The 25248-nt window shown below is 44.0% G+C and overlaps 1 protein-coding gene across 1 annotated transcript in view; it reads left to right on the top strand.

Annotated features, from left to right (window-relative positions):
* Positions 1-25248, top strand: part of LOC126456070 (rho guanine nucleotide exchange factor 12) — a 1154422-nt gene that overhangs the window by 131215 nt on the left and 997959 nt on the right. The gene's annotated exons all lie outside the window — the stretch shown is intronic.

The raw sequence follows: 25248 nt of genomic DNA, 5'->3' as shown, positions 1-25248 counted from the left end.
CCTGAACCATGACAGGTAGTTGGTTGTTACCCCCACAGCGATCGTGTGTTGGTGGAAATCGGTCCAGTGGTTTAACAGGAGATGTGGAAAACACACACACACACACATTTTTGTAATATGTATGGGTTCATGAAGAGTCAGTGTCGTCTCTGTTATGTAGCCTTTCTTACTTAAAGGGTTGTCATTTCTCAATGAGCTACGGAATGAGTTCAGTAGTTAGTTATATCATCGAGTGGGATCACTCTTATTTGGACGTTAATTGTTCAGACACCGTATTTCTAAAATTTTAGTTCAGCTTTTAGGACTGCAGCTGCATACTGTGGTGTGGTGGTATTTCCGGACTGTGCTGTGGGTTGTTGATGTGGCGCATGCCTGCTGGCACCTGCGGATATGCAGCGCGGAGTGTATAACGGGCCCTGGGAACCGGCCAGTGAATCCGTAATGTGCTTGGGTGGGCGCACCCGCGTGGGAGTGGCGCGATGCCGGCCGCATCCCAACTGACCGCTCGCTGCCCCGCGTGACGGGGCGGGCCAGTTTTTGGCAGGCTGCGCCATTTAAACTGTGGCCATCGCGATCATTTTCTTGTCTCTGACACTGCTACCGGTTGGACTTATTCAGTACATCTTGACAAGTACAGTGAACCCACGTTTGGCCGCACTCGGTGGGATCGTAAGTCATACGGATAATCTGGCGAGTCAGAAAAAAAACGCACGAAACGGGTTAAAAGCTTGAAACATACACCTTATATTTATTGTCACATAAAACCACAATTGACATCTTGAAAAAAATAATAAAAGACGTGAGCCTTGGATGTGTCTAAACTTGAGTAACTGTAGGATCATAACAAGATGACTTAAACAAAATTTCCACTAGTTGTGATGTATGGAAGCTGGCTTTAAATGTAGAAAAATATAATTTCATGCAGATTATTTTCGGATACAGCTTTAATAGTGTCCAGCTCCACACAGTCAAGTCTTTTAAATGCCTGGGCGTAACGTTGCAAAGCGATATGAAATGGAACGAGCATGGGAGGATTGAGGTAGTGAAGGCGAATCGTCGACTTCGGTTTAGTGGGAGAATTTTAGGAAGGCGTGTTTCATCTGTGAAGGAAACCGCATATGGGACGCTAGTACGCCTTATTCCCTGTCGGATTAAACGAAGACATTGGAGAAATTCATATTTGTTTCAGACAGGTTCGAACAACGCCTAAGTTTTATGGAGATGCTTCGGAAACTGAAAGGGGAATGCCTGGAGGGAAGGCGATGGCCTTTGCCAGGAATACTATTGAGAATATTTAGAGAAGCGGCGGTAGTTTCCCCTTGCTTTCAGCCGTTCGCAGTAGCAGCACAGGAAGGTCGTTTCGGTTGATGTTACAAGGCCAGATCAGTCAATCGTCCACTGTTGCCCCTGCAACTACTGAAAAGGCTGCTGCTGCTGCTGCTCTTCTTCAGGAACCACATATTTGTCTGGCCTCTCAACAGATACCCCTTTGTAGGTACAAACAAGGCAATACTAACCCCACGACTTTTCTTAGAAGGTAGGTGAAGGAAAGGCAAACCTATGTTTATAGCATTTGTAGACTTAGAGAAAGCTTTTGACAATGCTGACTGGGACACGATATGGCTATCTGCATCACTGAGGCACGGAAGCCTCTTCGCCAACGGCAAGGTCCATAGTTCGTGGGAGGTATAAGTCAATGAAATGTGGACGAGACGTGAAGATCACTAAGGTTTTAGTTACTTAGAATACATGGCATCTTGATATCCATTGCCAAAACATTCGACAAAGTACATTTTACTCCCCTATCCCCCCCTCTCTCTCTCTCTCTCTCTCTCTCTCTCTCTCTCTCTCTCACACACACACACACACACACACACACACACACACACACACACTTCTAGGCGGCCGTAACAAACAACAGTAAGACACCCATACTAACCCTCCCTTTCCCTCTCCCCCTCCCATCAGAAGTCTGGTGTGCAAAGAAGTGGGTAACAGAATCTAGATCAACGGCGCCGCAGCCTTTGTCACTGTTACGTCTGCTGTAAGAATATGCCGATATCATCGTAGGCGTCTTCCTTTCATTTTGTGTACTATTGGTGCTACTCAATATAACTTCAATTGTGACATGATCTTGCAGCGTTAGTCCAGATGCCCAACTGAGCATCTTTTCTTCCTTGAGAGCAAGTTGTTTCACTTTTCTTTAAGGCCAGCACGCATCAAAAGCGCAACGAAATATAGTAGCATTTTTTACATCTAACTACATAATGTAATCTTATGAAAGATGAGCAAAATCGGTGAACTCCTGGGTGTATGTTTCATTTGTAAGCCGAAATATTTTCGCAAGTATGCAGGTGGTGCAAAAGGATTTTCTGAGCAGTTTATGTATTCTCCAGCGCAGAGCGTACGTTGGCTTGCGGATTAAAAATGTACATTTAAATACAGTGATGTATAAATGTTGTATATTGATGTATAAATGTTGTATATTGGTTTGTTGTCGGTAGTGGACGTAATGCGAAACAAAAACTGATTTGGTTCTGTCAGGTACAGTCATAGGAAACAAAAATAAAGAAACTTGCTAAACATAAGCAAAAACAAAACCTTGTAAAATATTCAACTGCAAACGTTACAGTTTCTTCCCACTGTCATCTTGCGTAAAACATTGTTTCTATACTATCTGGTCCTCTTCGTACGTGGAGACAGTCTGGTATACGGTTGGACACACTTCTCATCAAATTGTCTATTTCGTCCCCAGCGACCTGTATGATGCCCTGTAAGGTCTTCGGTGGGACAGGACTAGGCCATTTTATCCGACTGATTCTGTGCTCCGCTGACAAGGTGTTCACTAGACTGTGACGATGGAGGCGTGCGTTGTCATTCCTCAGCATGTATCTCGCCCCGATATGTTCACCGAATGGAGCAATAGTGCGTGCAAGGGTATCGTTTCTATACTTCACACCAGTCATCCTCCCATATATTGACACAAGGGGTGCCCTGCGACCTACGTGATTCTACCTCAAAACATGACTGAACCGCTTTGATGAGGGTGGCGGCGTAAGATAATTTAGGAATGTAAACGTTGTCCTCGTTGCCTCCACACACGAATATCAGTATTGTCAGGGTGGAGACTGATGTGAGGCTCGTCAGAAAAGAACGTTCTCTCTCACTGCTGCTCCGTCCACAAATACACTCCTGGAAATGGAAAAAAGAACACATTGACACCGGTGTGTCAGACCCACCATACTTGCTCCGGACACTGCGAGAGGGCTGTACAAGCAATGATCACACGCACGGCACAGTGGACACACCAGGAACCGCGGTGTTGGCCGTCGAATGGCGCTAGCTGCGCAGCATTTTTGCACCGCCGCCGTCAGTGTCAGCCAGTTTGCCGTGGCATACGGAGCTCCATCGCAGTCTTTAACACTGGTAGCATGCCGCGACAGCGTGGACGTGAACCGTATGTGCAGTTGACGGACTTTGAGCGAGGGCGTATAGTGGGCATGCGGGAGGCCGGGTGGACGTACCGCCGAATTGCTCAACACGTTGGCCGTGAGGTCTCCACAGTACATCGATGTTGTGGCCAGTGGTCGGCGGAAGGTGCACGTGCCCGTCGACCAGGGACCCGACCGCAGCGACGCACGGATGCACGCCAAGACCGTAGGATCCTACGCAGTGCCGTAGGGGACCGCACCGCCACTTCCCAGCAAATTAGGGACACTGTAGCTCCTGGGGTATCGGCGAGGACCATTCGCAACCGTCTCCATGAAGCTGGGCTATGGTCTCGCACACCGTTAGGCCGTCTTCCGCTCACGCCCCAACATCGTGCAGCCCGCCTCCAGTGGTGTTGCGACAGGCGTGAATAGAGGGACGAATGGAGACGTGTCGTCTTCAGCGAAGAGAGTCGCTTCTGACTGGTGCCAATGATGGTCGTATGCGTGTTTGGCGCCGTGCAGGTGAGCGCCACAATCAGGACTGCATACGACCGAGGCACACAGGGCCAACACCCAGCATCATGGTGTGGGGAGCGATCTCCTACACTGGCCGTACACCACTGGTGATCGTCGAGGGGACACTGAATAGTGCACGGTACATCCAAACCGTCATCGAACCCATCGTTCTACCATTCCTAGACCGGCAAGGGAACTTGCTGTTCCAACAGGACAATGCACGTCCGCATGTATCCCGTGCCACCCAACGTGCTCTAGAAGGTGTAAGTCAACTACCCTGGCCAGCAAGCTCTCCGGATCTGTCCCCCATTGAGCATGTTTGGGACTGGATGAAGCGTCGTCTCACGCGGTCTGCACGTCCAGCACGAACGCTGGTCCAACTGAGGCGCCAGGTGGAAATGGCATGGCAAGCCGTTCCACAGGGCTACATCTAGCATCTCTACGATCGTCTCCATGGGAGAATAGCAGCCTGCATTGCTGCGAAAGGTGGATATACACTGTACTAGTGCCGACATTGTGCATGCTCTGTTGCCTGTGTCTATGTGCCTGTGGTTCTGTCAGTGTGATCATGTGATGTATCTGACCCCAGGAATGTGTCAATAAAGTTTCCCCTTCCTGGGACAACGAATTCACGGTGTTCTTATTTCAATTTCCAGGAGTGTAGTAGTGTCGTACTCATGCGACACGAGCCCGACTCCACACCCGATTTAGCGTCGAGACGTCTTCTGGCACTTAATCCCTGCTCATGGAACCTATTTCGTATCGTCTGTGTCGACACCTGCACTCCTGTAGCTGTTCGGAGCTGCCGCCGTAGACTGTATGGTTTCTGCTTGCTGTTATACGGAGGTACCGGTCCTGAAGATTTTCTTCCGCTGTCATTTCTGTGAGGATCTCCATTGACCCTGTCGCCAGAAGCTTATTTCAGATTCTACACACATCACTTTGACTCACAGCGACATTCCCTGCTGTATTCACCAGTCTCATTCCCTGCACGTTATTGTTTTCCGAACCATACTGAAGCAACACAACTCCCGTAATGACACACAGCACCAGTACTGCAATGTTTACAGATGACACTGTTGCCACAGACTGTGCAAGTACTCCACCCTCACGGTATAAAACGGATTGTTTCCGCTGTATTGACACTACAGATAAACCAATGTATTGACATCACAACGTGTTTCTGGGTGAGAACGTTCAATATTAAAGTTTCGGCAGTATGCAACATTTATTTTTGACCGTTGTAGTTTGGATGCTTTTGAACCATTGTACAGCTTCGGAGTCGACGTTTGTGTAGGTCGGGCGCTTGGCGTAATAAACTTCCGCCGTGCAATTTAAATTGGGCGTAGGCCAGAAGTAGTGAGACAGGAGCGGCAGAGCAGCGTGTGGTGTCTGTGGCGGCGTGGCGCTTTGACGCGTGAGGTCATTGCGGCCGGCCGGCTGGCTGGTAGCCTGGCGCTGCGCCTCGCGCTGCCGACTGCTGCGCCGCGCCGCGATATGCCGGCTCTTCTCGGGTTGCAGAACGTGCCGCGCGTCTCCTCTCTCTCTCTCTCTCTCTCTCTCTCTCTCTCGTTCTGCAGCACAGCCAAGTAAAATACTGCGCTCGCACTGTGCCGTTGCATGTTGTTCACTTGCGACATAGAGTGTAGTCTGATAATTTCGGTAAATTTCTGTTGAAGAGTTTAACATTTGTGCTGCGCTTGCGTGTTTGTTAAGCTTCATTAGTCCAAGCATTTCAACAATGTACAGCGGACAGTTTATCGTTGACAGCCGTCTGAATTGGTCAGTCTGAAGCAGAGCTTCATGCTGTTTTTAAGTATTTTCACTTGAAAGGTTGGACTGCAACGCAAATCAAAACAAAATTGGATGAAGTTCACGCGGACTCTGCACCAACATTGAAGACAATTTACGTTTGTGTTAATGAGTTTAAATGTGGTCCAGATAAGCACAGAAGAAGAAGAAGAAGAAGAAGAGCGCTCAGGCCGTCCAATTGAGGTGACTGCCTAGGTCATATCGACAAAATCCACGATGTGATAATGCAAGTCCGTCAAATGAAAATTCGTGAGATTGCAGAGACTGTAGTCATCTCAAACTTGAGCGATTGCCTAATACAGGGAGAACTGGCTATGAAGAAACTGTGGGAGAAGTGAGTGCTGCGATTACTCAGTCGACCACAAGCCCATCCGAAACAATATTTCTATACGATATGTGGCGACGTTTTATCGCGATCCGCAAGACTTTTTGGACGATTTGTGACTGATGATGAAACCTAATCCCATCATTACACACCAGACTGGAAACGGCAGTCAGAACAGTGGACAAATGCTGCTGGAAAGACACCAGAGAAGGCAAAGGCTATTTCGTCTCCTTGTAAAGTGATGGTCACTGTTTTTTGAGATTTCCAAGGAGTAATCATCATAAATTACTTGGAGAAAGACAGAGACATAACAGTACCCTATTACGTTTCATTGTTGGATTGTTTGAAACTTGAGTTGGCTGGAAGAAGTCCAAGATCGGCACCCAAAAAAAGTGTTCTTTCAGTAGGATACTGCACCATTCCACACATAAGCGATAATAATGGCGACAATGCGTTAATTGGGATTTGAACTGGTGCTTCATCCACCGTATTCACCAAACTTAGCCCCATGTGACTTCTGCCTATTCCCTAACATGAAACTTTGGCTTGCTGGGAAGAAGGTATCATCAAATGAGGAAGTGATGGTTGCAGCCAACGAGTATTTTGCGCAGTTTGACAGAACCTGTTTATCCGATGGGACGAGAATTGGTCCAAGTGTATATTCGTGAAAGGAGACTGTGTCGAGAAGTAAGGTGAACTGTCTAAGAAACAAACATTTTTTCTTGCTTTTTTACCAGATCTATCAGAGCATCCTCGTAAGTGCACTGCACATGTGAGCCTGTGTATACTCACGCACATACACTAGACTTTCGTGGTGACGTCGATTCCGACCAAGGTCTCCGTCAGGTTTCCCTTGTTTGTAAGGCAAATGTCGCAACTGGAAACCCCCTCCCAAATTCCCACAAAGATTGTTGCATGGACAGCACTTTCCTCGTATAGTTTGATTTATATTACTTTACGTGTGACGTCTAATCTACAAAACTGCGACATGATCGCGACTACTACTCGCTGCAGAACCTCCCATAGCGGTCCGCTCATACTGACCGTAGAAACCTACTTTAAAGTTTCCATTTCGTGACAAAAAAAGTAAAAATCTGAAATTTACTTATGGTACACATGTATGTAGTATCAAAACATACGAAAAATCAGTTCTCAGTTATTATTAGGGCCACAGACATGCTACTTCTTCAAATATGCGAAATTCCCTCCCATGGAAAAGTTTCGTATTTCGGAACTGGCAATGACAGTGCTTCGCGCAGCGGAAGTGAGAACGCCGGAGGAATCCGACAACACTAATCTCCCTCCCGCTGGTTTGATGGCGGCGGCAGCAGACCACCAGCCTGCTAGCTGTACAGTACGAACTACTCCGAATCTGTCTATATACAGAGTGGTCAGAAACTGTCTGAAAACCTTCTAAGAGTGTTGCTGAGAAATAATTCAAATGTTCAAATGTGTGTGAAATCTTATGGGACTTAACTGCTAAGGTCATCAGTCCCTAAGCTTACACACTGCTTAACCTAAATTATCTTAAGGACAAACACACACACACACACACACACACACACACACACACACACACACACACACACACACACACGCGCGCCCGAGGGAGGACTCGAACCTCCGCCGGGACCAGCTGCACAGTCCATGACTGCAGCGCCCCAGCCGGCCGGAGCGGCCGAGCGGTTAAAGGCGCTACAGTCTGGAACCGCACGACCGCTACGTCGCAGGTTCGAATCCTGCCTCGGGCATGGATGTGTGTGATGTCCTTAGGTTAGTTAGGTTTAAGTAGTTCTAAGTTCTAGGGGACTTATGACCACAGCAGTTGAGTCCCATAGTGCTCAGAGCCATTTGAACCATTTGCAGCGCCCCTGACCGCTCGGCTAATCCCGCGCAGCAGAAATAATTGTTAAGAAAACATTCAATAAGCTGAAGTTAGCCAATCAGGCCGCTTTGCGTGCAGATTCAAGTGGCCCGCCAAGACGACGACGTTTGGTTTCCTAAAACCGAATAAGATAGCGATACAAAAACTGGACATGGGGCTGTAGTACGGATCGAAGCTGAGCCAAAGTCTGAGCTGTCTCGTGCACTATCATCCATGTTGTGAGAATAACTGACACTACTTGCATCTGGCAGGCCGCTTGAATTTGCGCGCCCTACGTCCTGATTGGCTAACTTCAGTGCTAATAAACTATGAAACAGTGCAGTATATCGAATTTCTTTTGTAACTAAACGATTCGATTCTGTTTGAGTCACGAAACTAAATTACGAGTATTTTCAAAAGATCATTACTATTGTGACAGTTTTGAAAGACTCTTATGTTGTTTATACAGGGGGATTTTTTTCGACCGTGTACGTACTGTAGGGATTGATCGACTAGAGGATACGGAACAAATAAGGTCTAATGATCTTACGTCCGGAAATGCATGGTTTTCATGCTAGAGGCCATTTATTCAATCATACATTCTGACAGAGACTGCGGTGGTCTAATAAGCGCTGTACCATGCAGCCACAGTTACAGTATGTGTTGAAAATTGTTTCCATGTGCCTCAACGCATGCGTGTACGCGCTGTGGCAACTTCTGTCTCACACGTTCACATCGGCCAGACTACATTCGAACGGTGTCAAAGGCAGCATGAATACGCTTCTCCAGTGTCTCCACATCTGGAATGGGCTCTATATACACGATACATTTGAGATGGCCGTATAACCAGAAATCGCGCGGGTTGAGATCCGGTGAACGAGCAGGCCGTGCAACTTGACCCCTCGCGCGACCCATCGACCAGGGAAGACACGATTGAGATGCGTCCGGACGTTAACGGCGAAGTGGGCTGGAGCACCAACATGTAGCAGCCACATAACGCTTCGAATCATCAGTGGCACTTCTTCCAGTAGGGGAGGCATAGTCACCCGCTAGAAACGCCGATAGTTAAGGCCTGTTATGCGACGTGGAAAGAAGACTGGTCCCAAAATACGGTCTCCAATTATCCCGGCCCACACATTCTGGCTGCACCGATGCTGATGATTCTCTGTCACCATATCATAAACGTTCTGCATACTATCCCGCAGATGACGGTCGTGAAAGCTGAAGGTACCACTCCGAGTAAAGGTGACCTCATCTGTGAATAGGATGGATGACGCAAATCCCGGAATAGTGGTTGCCTGGTGAAGAAACCAGTGATAAAACTGCTCCTGGTGTGGAAAGCCTGTCACTGGTAAGCCCTGCACACGCTGTAAGTGATAAGGGTAGTAACAGTTGTCATGGGGAATGTTCCACACGGTCGTCCGGCTTACTCTGAGCTGGCCGGCCAACTGCGTGATATTGACACGGCGGTCGCCTTCCATAGTGTTAATCACATTTTCCCCCAAGTCTGGTGCCCGAACATTTCGGGTACGTCCTTCATGATTTCCTGCTTCCTGGAATGACCCTGTCTCACACAAACTGCGAAACACTGTTGCAAACACTGAATGCTGTGACAGTTGTCGGCGGGGATAGGTCTCCTGGTACAACCTTGCTGCTCGCCGCCCGTTACCATTTTGCCTTTCCGTAAGTAAACTCCACTTCGGCAAGCTCTCGATTCGAATACGGAACCATTGTGTACAACGCTGTATCACATCCGCTAAAAGGTATTTCAGTAAGAGAACTGAATCGGACACAACATTACCAATTACTGTGGCAGGATAGGTCGCTAGGACATGAAGTATGAGGAGCAGTACCTTCCTGTAGGAGGAAACCATGCATACTGTAACTGTGGTTGCATGGTACAACGCGTATTAGACCGCAGGCTCTGTAACAAAATACTATAATTCAATAAATGTTCTCTAGCATGGAACCCATGCATTTCCGGACTTAAGTTCATTAGATATTTTTATTCCGTATTCTCTCATCGATCAGCCACTAGAGTTTGTACACGGTGGAAAAAAATCACGCTGCATGAGTTATCAATAATTACTTTTTTTCAATTTGTAGAATTAATGTGGTGGAGGTTACACTTTCCTTAAAAGTCCACCCATTACATACAAAGAGGTTGTGCTTTGTCCCGTACATCAATGATGATAAAAGTGAGACATATGCGTAACAAATACCAAATATCTCAAAAAATGTCGTCTCCAAGTTGTAGATAGTACCTGCAGTAGTCCAGAAATTGCTCCAGTATTCTCCTCGAAACAAATAAATGAATTAATTGACAGCACGACACAACAGTAACTACATAAGGGCTACTGCAGTGCTGTACACAGTTTTTTATTATTACTCGTATTATTTTTATTGGAGTGGTTAGGAACAAAGCATTAACAAGCTGTAGCCGTCCAATTTCCGCCATTTCAGAAGTAAGGAGTGCAGCAATAAAGTGATTCACGGGCAGTAAGTATAGCGCACACGTCTGAACTTGTTCTATTTTAAATGGGGTTGCAGTGTGGAGATCAATCAAGTGCCGCAGTGGAGTGGAGTAATGCAGGGGAAGGATGTTTTGTAACAAGTGTGTACTCTCACTGTGGATAGTTAGCTTTCTTTTCTGAGAAGGAGTTGTGGGTTGCACTTGCAATGCACCACGAATTCCTTCGTCATTCTCTCTCTCTCTGTCTGTCTGTCTTTCATCATTTTAAAAGTAAAAGTGCCTAAAGACGGGAAAATTGCTCAAGTCACACCAATACTCAAAAAGGGAAGTAGGAGTAATCCGCTGAATTACAGGCCTATATCACTAACGTCGATTTGCAGTAGGGTTTTAGAACATATACTTTTTTCGAACACTATGAAGTACCTCGAAGAAAACGATTTATTGAAATGTAGTCAGCACGGATTCAGAAAATATCCTTCTTGTGAAACACAACTGGCTCTTTATACTCATGAAGTAATAAGTGCTATCGACAGGGGATGTCAAATTGATTCCATATTTTTAGATTTCCAGAAGGCTTTCGACACCGTTACTCACAAGCGTCTTCTAATCAAACTGCGTGCCTACGGAGTGTCGCCTCAGTTGTGCGACTGGATTCGTTGTTTCCTGTCAGAAAAGTCACCGTTCGTAGTAATAGACGGAAAGTCATCGAGTAAAACAGAAGTAATATCCGGCGTTCGCCAAGGAAGTGTTATAGGCCCTCTATTGTTCCTGATCTATATTAACGACATAGGAGACAATCTGAGTAGCCGTCTCAGATTGTTTGCAGATGATGCTGTCATTTACCGTCTTGTAAAGTCATCAGAAGATCAAAGCGACTGGCAAAATGATTTAGATAAGATATCTGTATGGTGCGAAAAGTGGCAGTTGACCCTGAATAAGGAAAAGTGTGAAGTTATTCACATGAGTACTAAAAGAAATCAGCTAAATTTCGATTACGCGATAAGTCACACAAATCTGAAGGCTGTAAATTCAACTAAATACTTAGGGATTACAATTACAAATAACCTAAATTGGAACGATCAGATAGATAATGTTGTGGGTATAGCAAACCAAAGACTGCGATTCATTGGCAGAACACTTACAAGGTGCAACAGGTCTACTAAAGAGACTAATTACACAACGCTTGTCCGCCCTATTTTGGAGTACTGCTGTGCGGTGTGGGATCAGCATCAGGTGGGACTGACTGATGACATCGAAAAAGTACAAAGAAGGGCAACTCGTTTTGTACTATTGCGAAATAGGGGACATAGTGTCACAGATATGATACGTGAATTGGAGTGGCAATCATTAAAACAAAGGCGTTTTTCGTTGCGACGGGATCTTCTCATGAAATTTCAATCACCTACTTTCCCCTCCGATTGCGAAAACAATCTGTTGGCACCCACCTACATAGCGACAAATTATCATCACGATAAAATAAGAGAAATCAGGGCTCCCACAGAAAAATTTAAGTGCTCGTTTTTCCCGCGTGTCGTCCGAAAGTGTAACGGTAGAAAGACAGCTTGAAGGTGGTGCATTGAACCCTCTACCAGGCACCTTATTGCGAATAGCAGAGTAATCACGTAAATTTAGATGAGAAGGGTTCCAAGAGAAGCTTAGGTGCTAAAGTTGGTGACAATGTGGGGAAGAGGGGGGGGAGGGGGGGTTGGGAACCACTGGTGTAGTCCGTTGTTCGTTTTATCAGCATGTTTTAACAGGGACAGTAAAACTTGAAGAATAAGCAGTACTCCAGCAGCGGCAGCACCGCTGTGGTCCGCACTGACTGCTGCCGTCAAGCATGCAGCACTACTAACAAGGGAAACTCCCCATCGCACTCTCCTCAGATTTAGTGGTACGATCGTCCAGTTTATAGCTCTTCAAAAATTGGAACATATCAAGCATGAAAACAGGAAGAAGGCGTACGGAATAGTGAAAAGAGAAGCAAAATAGAAACAATTAACGGTCCAAGCTGAAGATGGGCAGCATCGATTGAATTTAAAGAGCCACGGCGTAGTGGTTATGCAGTCACGGTGTTGGACTGCGACGGGGGAGATATGTGTTCGAATCTCTCTCGTGCCCCACCATTTTTCCTCCTCACAAAATTATAAATTGCCTGTCCGAGCATTGATGTCTCTGTTCACTGTATTCAGATTTGTGTGTGTGTCGTGGTGTAACGTCTTTTTGCAACAGCGAGGTGTAAGAAAGGGACCCCCAGACGTACGTACCTCCTATTTCTTCTACACAAGTATCCCATGTTATGACTTTCGCGTTCCGTTTTGAAAGTTTTCACTCTTGAATTTCTTTGTTATAACATAATTCAGGTCCGTCTATTTGTTGTTTTTTTATTTCTGTGATAGGTCTATGTGGCATCTCGCCTGCTCTCATTATTCATGACTTTTTCTTGCGACGGTAATATATTCTTATGATCTGTATTCTATAACCAAAATATTGTATTGTATTGCATAAAACCGGGGACATAGAAACGGTGGAGAGGCTCCATCCTGCCGTAACCCTCAGTGGTTCACAACCCCGCAACAGGCCACAGCAGTCCACCCATCCCACTGCCCCCCACCCCCCCACCCACCACATCGAACCCAGGGTTATTGTGCGGTCACCGCAATAACTGCGGAACAGATTAAAGTAACAACTGTAAACAACAGAGGCGCAGTCGACCATTCAGTTGTGAGCACGTAGTGTTAAGTAGTGGACGTGAGGACGTAGTGTGTCAACGTTGATGTGTTACAAATCGCAATGGAACAACATCTCAAAATCAAGTGCTCAAGACATTCTCCGAATATTTTGAAGAAGGGGAAAGTGTGTGGAAAGTTTGTCCCGCACACCTCGACTCCCGAACAAAAACGACGACGCCGGGACACCTTGTTTGAAAATCAAAACCCAAACAATTCTTTTCGCGAAAAAAATCAGCAGAGATGACGAGACTTTATGTTATCAATACGAAGCTACCGCATAACCAAAAAGTGCAGAAAGTCACATGAAGGGCCAATGCTTTGGCGACATAACCGACATTCAAGCCAGTGTGGCGCGTCCCAAAGAAAGACTTCTCCGGCAATTTCACATGGTTGCATGAACGTTCTATGCGTTGCCTTCAAGTGCGGGGAGACTATGTAGAACACTGAAGCATTGAAACCACCATCTTAACTCGTCGTTTCTTTTTCTTAAATCCAGTCTCGAAGCTCTGTGGCCTGTGAGGGTAGTTTGACATTTTTCTCGGGGATTGTTGGGACTGCAGATATCCATAGAACGCTGTCGTTGTTGACTTGTCTGCGTTCATTGACAACTTTATGTAACTGTGCATTGTATACCAGTCATTAGTCGTTTGTAGCCTCACACTGCGCGAAGTGCCAAGCTACATTGTAAATATGGTACACGGTTTTGAAACAGCTTGGTAAATTAGTGTACCGGACAATTATTCACATGCGTTTTCCCTGCAGTGCTCTTTCGGGCTGTGGTTTTAAGTTACAACTCTCGACCCACCCGTCAGCTTGAATTCTGCTAGTTGCTGTCATATAGAAGCCCACATATATAGCCTCTGAATATCTGCAACCAGGCTGTTGTAGAGATTTTTTTTAATGTTACTTGAACTATTTGTGAAATCCCGCGACTGAAATTAGTGTTACTTGAAATATTTGTAAAATCCCGCGACTGAAATTAGTAGTTTGTTTTTTCAGCAATACAAATGCAGATGTCATTTAGCAATACAAATGCAGATGTCATTCTTGATTTTTATATACTGTTGTTGACTGTGGGGGCGTTTCGTGAAATAATTTCAATTTTCAGCTTTTATTCAAGAAGTATTGCATACTTATATGCCTGTCATAAGAGAACCAGAGTTCCTTTGAGGTAACAAAATGTGCAAAAGGAGATAATTTCAGTGTAACAGATTGCAGCAGTCAGTGGAAACCCCTATCGTTGACGGGAGCTGGTGCCAGAATGATGCGGGAAAGAGGCAAATAAACCGTGACTAATCTCTTTACTTGAACTATTCGTGTCCCAGCATCTTCCGTGGACCTGTATATAGCTTGCCTTGGCGTAACAGTACTCAGCGTGCAAAACTCACGTAGATTTGCGTTGCTGGTCGTTGTCTTCACGGTTTCAGATCATAACCATCACCGACTATGTCGTCGTGATTCATTTGCTATGACAGGTGGTCGTTATTACGAGAGAAATTACGATATATATTTGACATTCTTGTCATATTGAGTACGTAAGTATTTATTTTTCCTGTCACGAGGATGCCACATCTCCTAATATAGGTATTTTCAAAAAGTTCAAGAAACCAACAAAATGAACGAAACTTGTCACGTTACTAAGAAACTACTTGTCGTAACGCAATAAAGTACGATTGATTGCCGTTGTTGAACTGTAACATTACGGCGTGATCAGCTTAACATGTATTTCATTCCTGCGAAAAGTAATATGTACAAAACGTAAAACAAAAGAATTGGAACTGATGATAGAAATTTTTATTCTTAATACAGATGCTCACTTACCGGACGCTACCTTCGAAGTAGGGTCCATTTGAGTCTACACCATCGGCCCTTAAAATTTCAAAACCATGGAGACAAATGCAGCAGACGTCAAATCGGCATGATGCGTACTGTAGCCTTGGGTATGCAAATCATTAGTGCTTGAGCGCAACCTGGAGTAACGGTATATACATTCTGAGTTTAAAGAAATACACATAACACGCAATAGGTTCGCCATTCCGAAATTGCATTTCGTTGTTGGTTGTTTGCGAGTAGATGCATGTTAGGCATTGTGTTGGGAAGAGTAACGTCTACCAGCCGAGGTCTAAATTCGGCAGCGGCAGAATCATGGCGCATCGATATTGGTGTTTATCGATCCCTGTCGTTGTTCGCGTTGGTTGACATTCCACAACAGCCTTGCAAATACGGAATCCATACATTCAGGAGGGTCAAATTCAGTGCCATGCAGAATGATGGTACACCTCATATTGTCCGTCACACATCATGCGGTGGCTTGTGGTGTTGTTCTATTATACATGTGCTTGGTTGCTAATGCCCTGTTAGTAGTGATAGTAACCTAAATGAAAACGACAACAATAACAATAATTGACTTTAAATATCGACAGTAAGTTTTTTGGTGCTTCATACCGTTCACGACAGAGGAACGAGAAAATAAAAGCCTTCCATTACGTTGACAGTATTGCTTATAATGTAATTATGTCTAAAGAGATCTTACGTCGGGAGCGTCGATGCTGGAATAGTAAGAAAAAAGTACGTGTAAATAAAAGAGGTTGTCAGAGAGATACGAATATAGTTCGGAGCGCAACAGGTCAGGCATAACACTGGATGACGAGGGGCGCTGTGTGTCGCTTCGCAGTCGGCTGGGTCGGCTGTGTGATGGCATCTGGGCTGGAAGCGCGCCTGCCATTCCACCTGTTGAGTGGGCAATCGACAGGAAATCAGCGGCGCCGCTCGCGACCTGCACCGCCTCGCCATCTCTGGGCGGCGTGCGGAACTAATGGTGCAGCCTCGCCGTTGACAGCGTCCTCTCCCCCCTCCCCCCCTCCACCCCCGCCCGACGCTTCGCTGTGCGATAAGTGGCGTCCGATCACGCGTGGTACTCGCAGGAAACCACTGAGCCGCTCCGCGCCGAACAGCCGACTGTTTGTTTTTCGCGATAGCGACACATTATCGGCTGCGAGCGCTTCCGTTACAGGAAGGCGTCAATGGATTTTGCGAAACGGCGCCAGCCCCTCACCTGCAGTTTGCTGTGGACTGAAAGACTTTCTTTTACTTTTTCCTGTACAGGATGCCCTTTGATAAGCCTGGAAGCACTGTACTTGCGAAAGAAGCTTCTGTGCTGCGGATGAATATAATATCTAGGTTCTAGTCTGCAGACTGTAAAATTGGTGAAAAACAGTGTAGATCGCAATGGTTATTTTGCTTAAAATGACCTGTTTCGGCCTAATCCTAGGCCATCTTCAGAATATCACTGTGAAGGACAGAAATGGTGCTAGTTACATAAACAAGTCAGTGACTTAAAGTACAGTAATTATGCTTATTAAAGGCGAAGAGTCGTTACGCATCAGCTGAAGCTGACGATGTGCAGAAAAATCAGTAGACTTCAGTCGCTGAAACTGCTGCTGTTGGCTAGGTAGCATCGCGTTATATAGATCAGGCGAGGGTGTGTTTGTTTGTGCTGTACAACATCAACGATTTACTTAAATTACGTATCATTTGAAGATGCAGTTTATGTAAAAGTGAATAATTATAAATAAAGTAGTGCCTATAGGACAGAACAGATGGTTAATAAGATCATTTAAAAATTATTAATATGACAGACGTCGCCGTCAGTGATACTGAAACAAATTTTTTATGTACAACCCATATATATACATTAAAGTAATTTATTATAAACTTTATGTAGACGACACTGTACTGTTATAGGATGACTCTAAAGAAGAAATTAATAGTGTCATGAATTCTTTAAATGATTTGCATCCAGAATTGAAGGTCACCCATTGAGCATGAATAAGAAGGGTCCATCAATCTTTTAGACTTAACTATTTCCAATAACAATGGTAAACATGTATTTGATGTTTTTAGGAAACCAACTACGACTGATGTCATCATAATACCAATTTGTGTCACCCCACAAAACTTAAGAAAGCTTTTTCCTCATCAATGCTGAACGGGATAGTTAAACTGCCGTTATCTGCAGAACAGGTGCAAAAAGAATTATTGATTCTAAAATAAATTGCGTTCAGCAATGACTGTGATCCATGTGTCATTGACAATAAGTTTCAGAAAATTCAGTTAAAACAGCTACAATCACCCACGAAACAAGTTTTTACAAAAATAACGTACATGGGAACGATATCTGAGAGAATAAACAAACTATTTAGAAAACTTGGTATAACTCTCGCCTTTTCGACCACAAATATGCTTTTGAATAAACTCAAGCATGTGATTGGAAATACTATTAATCGCCATTATAGTTCAGGAGTTTAGAATTTAACTTGCAGTGGCTGACAAAATATATATTGGTCAAACTGGGCATACTTTCACACCACGTTTCAACGAACATATTCCGGGTACAGCACGCAATAAATCAGTCTTTGGACAACATTTGTATTGTAATAATCATTCAGAAGGAGATGTCATTCATAACTTCTAGATTCTGCATGCTATTCCAAAAGGTTTACTCCTGAACGCCCTGGAAGAATTAGAAATCTTTGTACATTTTAAAAATAATTCGTCAACCCTGTTGAATGAACAGGTGAACTTCCGAGAAAAAGGTTCCTTCGAGTTATTTGAAGATGTCTTTGAAATAGATGGCTGCTTTTCTCTTTTACCTTAATCCAGTGGCATTTTCATTTTGTAAACCAAAATCTCGTAACAGATAGCTGTGTATAATTATGTTGTTGTGGATTTATTAACGAAATGTTGCCGTGAGTGACTACTCTAGAATTTTTTCTAGTTTTAACTGACCATGCGCTCTTTTATCACCAGTTTTTATACGCTGACGTAATTTCTCGAGAAATAACGGTTTATGGGTTTCAAATACATTGTTTTGTGAAAAAATAGTTCCGTATTAAACAATATGATCAGCATTCCAGTTTTATTATATGATAAGATTTTATATTTTGACGTAATTTCATCACAATTACTGTTTATTGGCTTCCAAGTAATATTGCTCTTCTGTAAAACAAGTCTGTATTACGAGTATGATTAGCTTTTTGCCGGAAACTTGTAGCAAAAATTGTACTGGCGTCCCTTCAGAAGACACCATCCTGATTATCTGTGACAGCTGCGGTCGACTTCAGTCGTTATGTTACACATGGCGTCCATGATATACATAATTATTTGATATTTGCTGGCCATCTTACTACGACATCTCCATGGCAACGACGTCCGTATATCAGGTTCAGGCCAGAAGAGTGCGCCAATGCCAAACTAAATTTCGAATTATTCAGAACACAGTGTAGTTGCTGTATAATTATCATAGATGATAATTATTTTACATTAATCCATTTATTTATTCCATGCACACATTCTGTTGATTAAATAGCAGATGCTATGGATACATTATGCCCGTTAAATAAATTGTTTCCGCCCGATAGTACTGCAAGAGGTAAGAGAAGTCATTTTTAAATAATCTTATTATAATTATTCTCAATTTTTGGCCATCTGTTCTGTCCTGTAGGCACTACTTTTTTTGTAATTATACACTTTGAGGTAAACTGTATCTTCAAATGATACGTAATTTACGTAAATCGTCCCTCGTTGGCTGACGTTGTCGTCATACAACACAAACACGCCTTCATCAGATTTAGATGACGCAGTGCAGCCTAGCCAGCAGCAGCAGTTTCAGCAAACGAGGTCTGCTGACTGTAATGGACATAGCCAGCTTCAGCTGATGGGTAACGACTCTTCGATTTTAAAAAGTATAAATTATTTTAAGTCACTGACTTCTTTGTGTAACTAGCGCGATCTGTACCCTTCACAGTGCTATTCTGAAGAGGGCCTAAGACTAGGCCGAAGCCGGTCATTTTAAATAAAATAACCATTGCGATCGAGGCTGTATTTCACTAGTTTTATATAGCTTACAAGATCGCTGTTCTCCGAAAATGTTACAAAAAGTTTCTCCGTACACAGATTATTTTGCCTTTTGCTCTATTCAGTGTAGATAAATCTTTCAGACGCAACACGCCAATCTTGACGACCTTCAGAGAGAGAGAGAGAGAGAGAGAGAGAGAGAGAGAGAGAGAGGGAGAGGAGGGGATAACAGGAACAGACTGTTCACAGAAATGAAGAACACAGGAAGATAAAATTTCCGAAGCTCTCGTAACCACTTTTTGACGGATTATCTGTTGATTTCATCTTGGGATTTCTGCCGACATTTGTTTACTGATTTTCTGACGTTTCGCCACGGTGGCTACCAGCAATGGAGGGTGAATTTTTGACAATTAAAGTCGCGCTCGCGAAACATCAGAAAAATCAGTAAACAAGCATCGGCCGAAAATCCGAGACGAAAGCCAACAGACATTACGTTAGTATAGAAATAACCTTGACGAAAAAAAAAGTTATGCAGCCCTGCAGGAATCATAATTCTGTCACAGGGGAGGATGACAGAAATATGTCTTTTTTCCCCAACTATAATTTAATCATCAAGGGATCACCAATTTAGTATTGGAGGGCAGCGTGGAGGGTAAAAATCGTAGAGGGAGACCAAGAGATGAATACACTAAGCAGATTCAGAAGGATGTAGGTTGCAGTAGGTACTGGGAGATGAAAAAGCTTGCACAGGATAGAGTAGCATGGAGAGCTGCATCAAACCAGTCTCAGGACTGAAGACCACAACAACAACAACAATTTAATTTATACCTGATGCGGCCGCTGTTGAGATCTTCAGTAAGGAGAATGATGTAGCTGTCCGCGTTAGTCTATCCAGTGCAAGCCTCATCATCTCTGTATAGCTACTGCAATGTACATCATTTGAACCTTTTTTCTGAATTCATTCCGTGATGTCGTCTACAATTGTTACTTCCCACACTTCCCTCCAACATCACATTGACAATTCCTTGAGGCTTCAGAACGTGATCGCTTCTCATAGTAAAGTTGCACCATAAATTTCCTTTCTCACCAAACCGCTTCAGTACGTCCTCATCTCCTCTTGAGTTACGCGATCTACCCATCTGATAGTCAGCATTCTTTCGCAACGGCACATCTCAGAAGCTTTTGTCATCTTCGAGTCTACACTGCTTACCATCCACTGCCGTACGGAGCTGCACTCCAGACAAATACCTTCAGAAAATACTTCCTAATGCTTAACTTTATGTTAAACGTTAACAAATGCCTCTTTTTTAAAAGTCATTTCTTTCCTATAGCCAGTTTTCATTTTATGTCTTCTCTGCTTCAGCCACCGTCAGTTATTTTGCTGCCTGAATAGCAAAACACATCTGCTACCTTCAGTGCTTCGTTTCCTGTTCTAATTCCGTCAGCGTCGCCTGATCTAATTCGGTTACTTTCCATTATTATTGTTTTGCTTTTGTTGATGTTCATCTTATATCCTCCTTTCAAGACACTGCCCATTCCGTTCAGCTGCACTTTGCCGTCTCTGACAGCATTACAATGTCGTCGACATTTCATCATCTTGTCCAAACTTCTTGAATTCTTTTATTGCGTGTTCAGTGTACAGATTAACATCGGGGATAGGCTACAACTCTGTCTCATTCCCTTTTCAACTAGGGCTATCCTCTGATGTCCTTTAAGTCTTACAACTGCAGTGTGGGTTTTGCTCCGTGTGTTTTATCCCTTGTACCTTCAGATATAGATCGTAACTTCCGCCTTAAAAAAGACAGTACCGATAATGATCAGCTCAGTCAGTTTCGCGCAGCGTGTAGACTGCAAGAAAGTCACGATGGCGAAAGTAAGAAACTACTGGAAATTGGTGAACGTTTCGTCCTCACGGCCAATGGATTATTTTGATCTTCCTCTTGACATGCGACACTGTAGATACTGTGTGTTTCAATACAGACTTTCTGACTGTCTGGTGATATCGTAAACTGTAGATCAGACCCCCCCCCCCCCCCTCCCGTCCCTCTGTTTCTGCTCTTCTTGCGCGCCAAACAAATACGTCGATGAACATTTTTGTTTGAGGATTCGAAACGGCTAACTCGTGAGCATATGACAAAGCACAACCGTTTGTTGCCCTACCATGGTCACGGAAGGGATTCCTAACGTTACGTTTTCCACCAAATGCTGTCCTGGGAACTAATGCAAGGGGTAGTCATGAAGCATTAGTTATCGCCTCGAAAAAGTAATGTTTTTTTTTTTTTTGCACTTTCTGCATTAGGCCAATTGTGGCCTGTTACTGTGTCCCCCCCCCCCCGCGCTTTCTCTTTTCCCTTTAAATCCAGAGTTCGTTATAATATGTTGTATAGAAAAAAGCAAAAGGAAAGCTGAAGTTCTAAACACCGCGCAGGAGGATAGTGCAGATATACCAGACTCCCTTCGGGAGTACAAATAGGTATCTCTGACGTCTAAAAGTAATTCAAAGAGTTGGAGAAAAAAAAATCGCCAGCTCAGCTTTACGGACAATTCTCTACGACATTGTCACTTTACGTAGCTTGCATTTATCGCGAATATCTCCCCAGAGACTGGAAAAAGCACAGGTGACTGCCCTGTATAAAAAGGGTAAAAATACCGACCTGCGACATTGCAGAACAATTTTACCAACGTTGCTCAGCTACAGAAGTCTTGAACATGTTGTAAGTTCGAATATATTAATTTTCCTTGAGGCAGAAGAGCTTTTGCCCTCAACTCGGCGCGGATTTAGAAAGCATCGTTCATACGACTCAGCTTGACTGTTTCTCGCACGATAGCATGCGAATGATGAATAAAGGGCAATAGATGTATTTAATATTCCCAGATTTTCCGAAAACCATTGACACAGTGCCCCACTGATATGTATGTGGCTTGAAGGCTTTTCAAATAATAGAAACTGGAACGTTGTCCTGAATGGCGAGTGTTCATCAGAGACGAGGGCAGCATCAGGAGTGCCCCAGGGAAGTGCGATAGGGTCGCTCCTGTTTCCTATACAGCACTATCAGAATTTTGACTGGATGGAAGAAATTTGTGTAGTCGCAAATTTTTGTACTGGTGTAGGAAGGAGTGTCGTGAACAGCGTACTAAAAATCGTGACCAATGGAGTGCGAACGTTTGGATGCCGGGGGGGGGGGGAGCTTTTCAGGATACTCTTCCAGTACAAGATTAAACTACGTTCAATTTCCTAAAAAAAATAGTCCTATTCATTTTTCTCTACAGCTAATTTTCTGCGTTGCAGAAGATAGAAAAATCGCATATTATTAAAATTATTGCTTTAAAGGTATTAAATTAATGTCTGTTTTTAAATCAAGTGGGTTAAAAACATACATTAAGTGTGTGTACCACGTCTAAGTACGTAGAGCCGTATTAAGGGATAACTTGTGGTCTGGGTATGCAGCAAGGCGTAAGGAGTGTGGGTGGGGCTAGAATTGCAAGCGAATGCAGGCCATACACTTAACTCCTCCATTGGTCTGCAAACTGAAGATCGAGCATGTGCTTTTCAATTCTGTATACCCCACTACGTAAGAGGAAGCAGCTATAGGGTGCTTCACAAAGTTCGTACCGGCATCCTGTACAGCAGCTGTATTGTTCTTCCGAGAAAGGGAGCTTCCCTCACCACGTGCGCTGCTCACGTTTATGTTTACAGACGGATTATATTCATCAGCGGAGATACAATACTGCGTGAAGAGTTTGACAGAGCACTGAAAGACCTTAGTCGAAACAAGGCCCTGGGAGTAGATAACATTCCATTAGAACTACTGACTGCCCTGGGAGAGCCAGTCCTGACGAAACTCTACCATCTGGTGAGCAAGATGTATGAAACAGGCGAAATACCCTCAGACTTCAAGAAGAATATAATAATTCCAATCCCAAAGAAAGCAGGTGTTGACAGATGTGAAAATTACCGAACTATCAGTCTAATAAGTCACGGCTGCAAAATACTAACGCGGATTCTTTACAGACGAATGGAAAAACTAGTAGAAGCCGACCTCGGGGAAGATCAGTTTGGATTCCGTAGAAATGTTGCGACACGTGAGGCCATACTGACCCTACGACTTATCTTAGAAGAAAGATTAAGGAAAGGCAAACCTACGTTTCTAGCATTTGTAGACTTAGAGAAAGCTTTTGACAATGTTGATTGGAATACGCTCTTTCAAATTCTGAAGTTGGCAGGGGTAAAATACAGGGAGCGAAAGGCTATTCACAATTTGTACAGAAACCAGATGGCAGTTATGAGAGTCGAGGGGTATGAAAGGGAAGCAGTGGTTGGGAAGGGAGTGAGACAGAGGTGTAGCCTCTCCCCGATGCTATTCAATCTGTATATTGAGCAAGCAGTGAAGGAAACAAAAGAAAAATTCGGAGTAGGTATTAAAATCCATGGAGAAGAAATAAAAGCCTTGAGGTTCGCCGATGACATTGTAATTCTGTCAGAGAAAGCAAAGGACTTGGAAGAGCAGTTGAACGGAATGGATAGTGTCTTGAAAGGAGGGTATAAGATGAACATCAACAAAAGCAAAACGAGGATATGGAACGTAGTCGAATTAAGTCTGGTGATGCTGAGGGAATTAGATTAGGAAATGAGACACTTAAAGTAGTAAAGGAATTTTGCTATTTGGGGAGCAAAATAACTGATGATGGTCGAAGTAGAGAGGATATAAAATGTAGACTGGCAATGGCAAGGAAAGCGTTTCTGAAGAAGAGAAATTTGTTAACATCGAGTATAGATTTAAGTGTCAGGAAGTCATTTCTGGAAGTATTTGTATGGAGTGTGGCCATGTATGGAAGTGAAACATGGACGATAAATAGTTTGGACAATAAGAGAATAGAAGCTTTTGAAATGTGGTGCTACAGAAGAATGCTGAAGATTAGATGGGTGGATCACATAACTAATGAGGAAGTATTGAATAGGATTGGGGAGAAGAGAAGTTTGTGGCACAACTTGACTAGAAGAAGGGATCGGTTGGTAGGACATTTTCTGAGGCATCAAGGGATCACCAATTTAGTGTTGGAGGGCAGCGAGGAGGGTAAAAATCGTAGAGGGAGACCAAGAGATGAATACACTAAGCAGATTCAGAAGGATGTAGGTTGTATTAGGTACTGGGAGATGAGGAAGCTTGCACAGGATAGAGTAGCATGGAGAGCTGCATCAAACCAGTCTCAGGACTGAAGAGCACAACAACAACAACATATTCATCAGCATTTCCTCTGTATTTCTCTTACTTGTGTATACAAAACCAGTTCAACGAGCCCGTGTTTATATAGCAGAGTTATTTTCACTTCGTTAAGTGAGTAGTAAATAGCAGTTGTTAAAGCGAACTTATAATTAAAATACGTTGCAATAAACAATGGTTGAGAAGTGCATAACTCAGTGTATACCTCAGAAACCTTTGCAGTGTTGATGGGGAAGAGATTGAATGGGTGTGTTGATGGGAAAGGGATTGTATTGGTGAATGTGGCACATGCCTGAATACTGGTTTGAGTCCCGGTCGGGAACAAATTTTCACATGTCTATAGTCACCCATACAGCGGATGTAATATCGTATTCGCAATTTGTGAATACGTTTTATACTTTTGAGGTGGTTTAGATAGTCTGCTTTTGCGACTAATTGCGGAAAGATCCTACATACCAACATACTCCTACACCTTCCGTAAGAACTACGAAGACAAGATAAAAGAAATTTGGGCTCGTATGGAGACGTGTACACTATTTGCTGAAAAGTATCTGGATAACTATTAATGGACATTAATACGAGGTGTGTCCACCCTTCGCCTTCATAACGGCTTGAACTCTGTCGTGGACACTTTCTACATCTACATCTACATCCATACTCCGCAAGCCACCTGACGGTGTGTGGCGGAGGGTACCCTGAGTACCTCTATGGGTTCTCCCTTCTATTCCAGTCTCGTATTGTTCGTGGAAAGAAGGATTGTCGGTATGCTTCTGTGTGGGCTCTAATCTCTCTGATTTTATCCTCATGGTCTCTTCGCGAGATATACGTAGGAGGGAGCAATATACTGCTTGACTCTTCCGTGAAGGTATGTTCCCGAAACTTTAACAAAAGACCGTACCGAGCTCCTGAGCGTCTCTCCTGCAGAGTCTTCCACTGGAGTTTATCTATCATCTCCGTAACGCTTTCGCCATTACTAAATGATCCTGTAACGAAGCGCGCTGCTCTCCGTTGGATCTTCTC

This window comes from Schistocerca serialis, chromosome 2, assembly GCF_023864345.2.
Source record: "Schistocerca serialis cubense isolate TAMUIC-IGC-003099 chromosome 2, iqSchSeri2.2, whole genome shotgun sequence".
In the NCBI taxonomy this organism is placed as follows: Eukaryota; Metazoa; Arthropoda; class Insecta; order Orthoptera; family Acrididae; genus Schistocerca; species Schistocerca serialis.
Note: the sequence above shows the minus strand (reverse complement) of the source record. Positions and strands in the feature narration are given on the sequence as shown.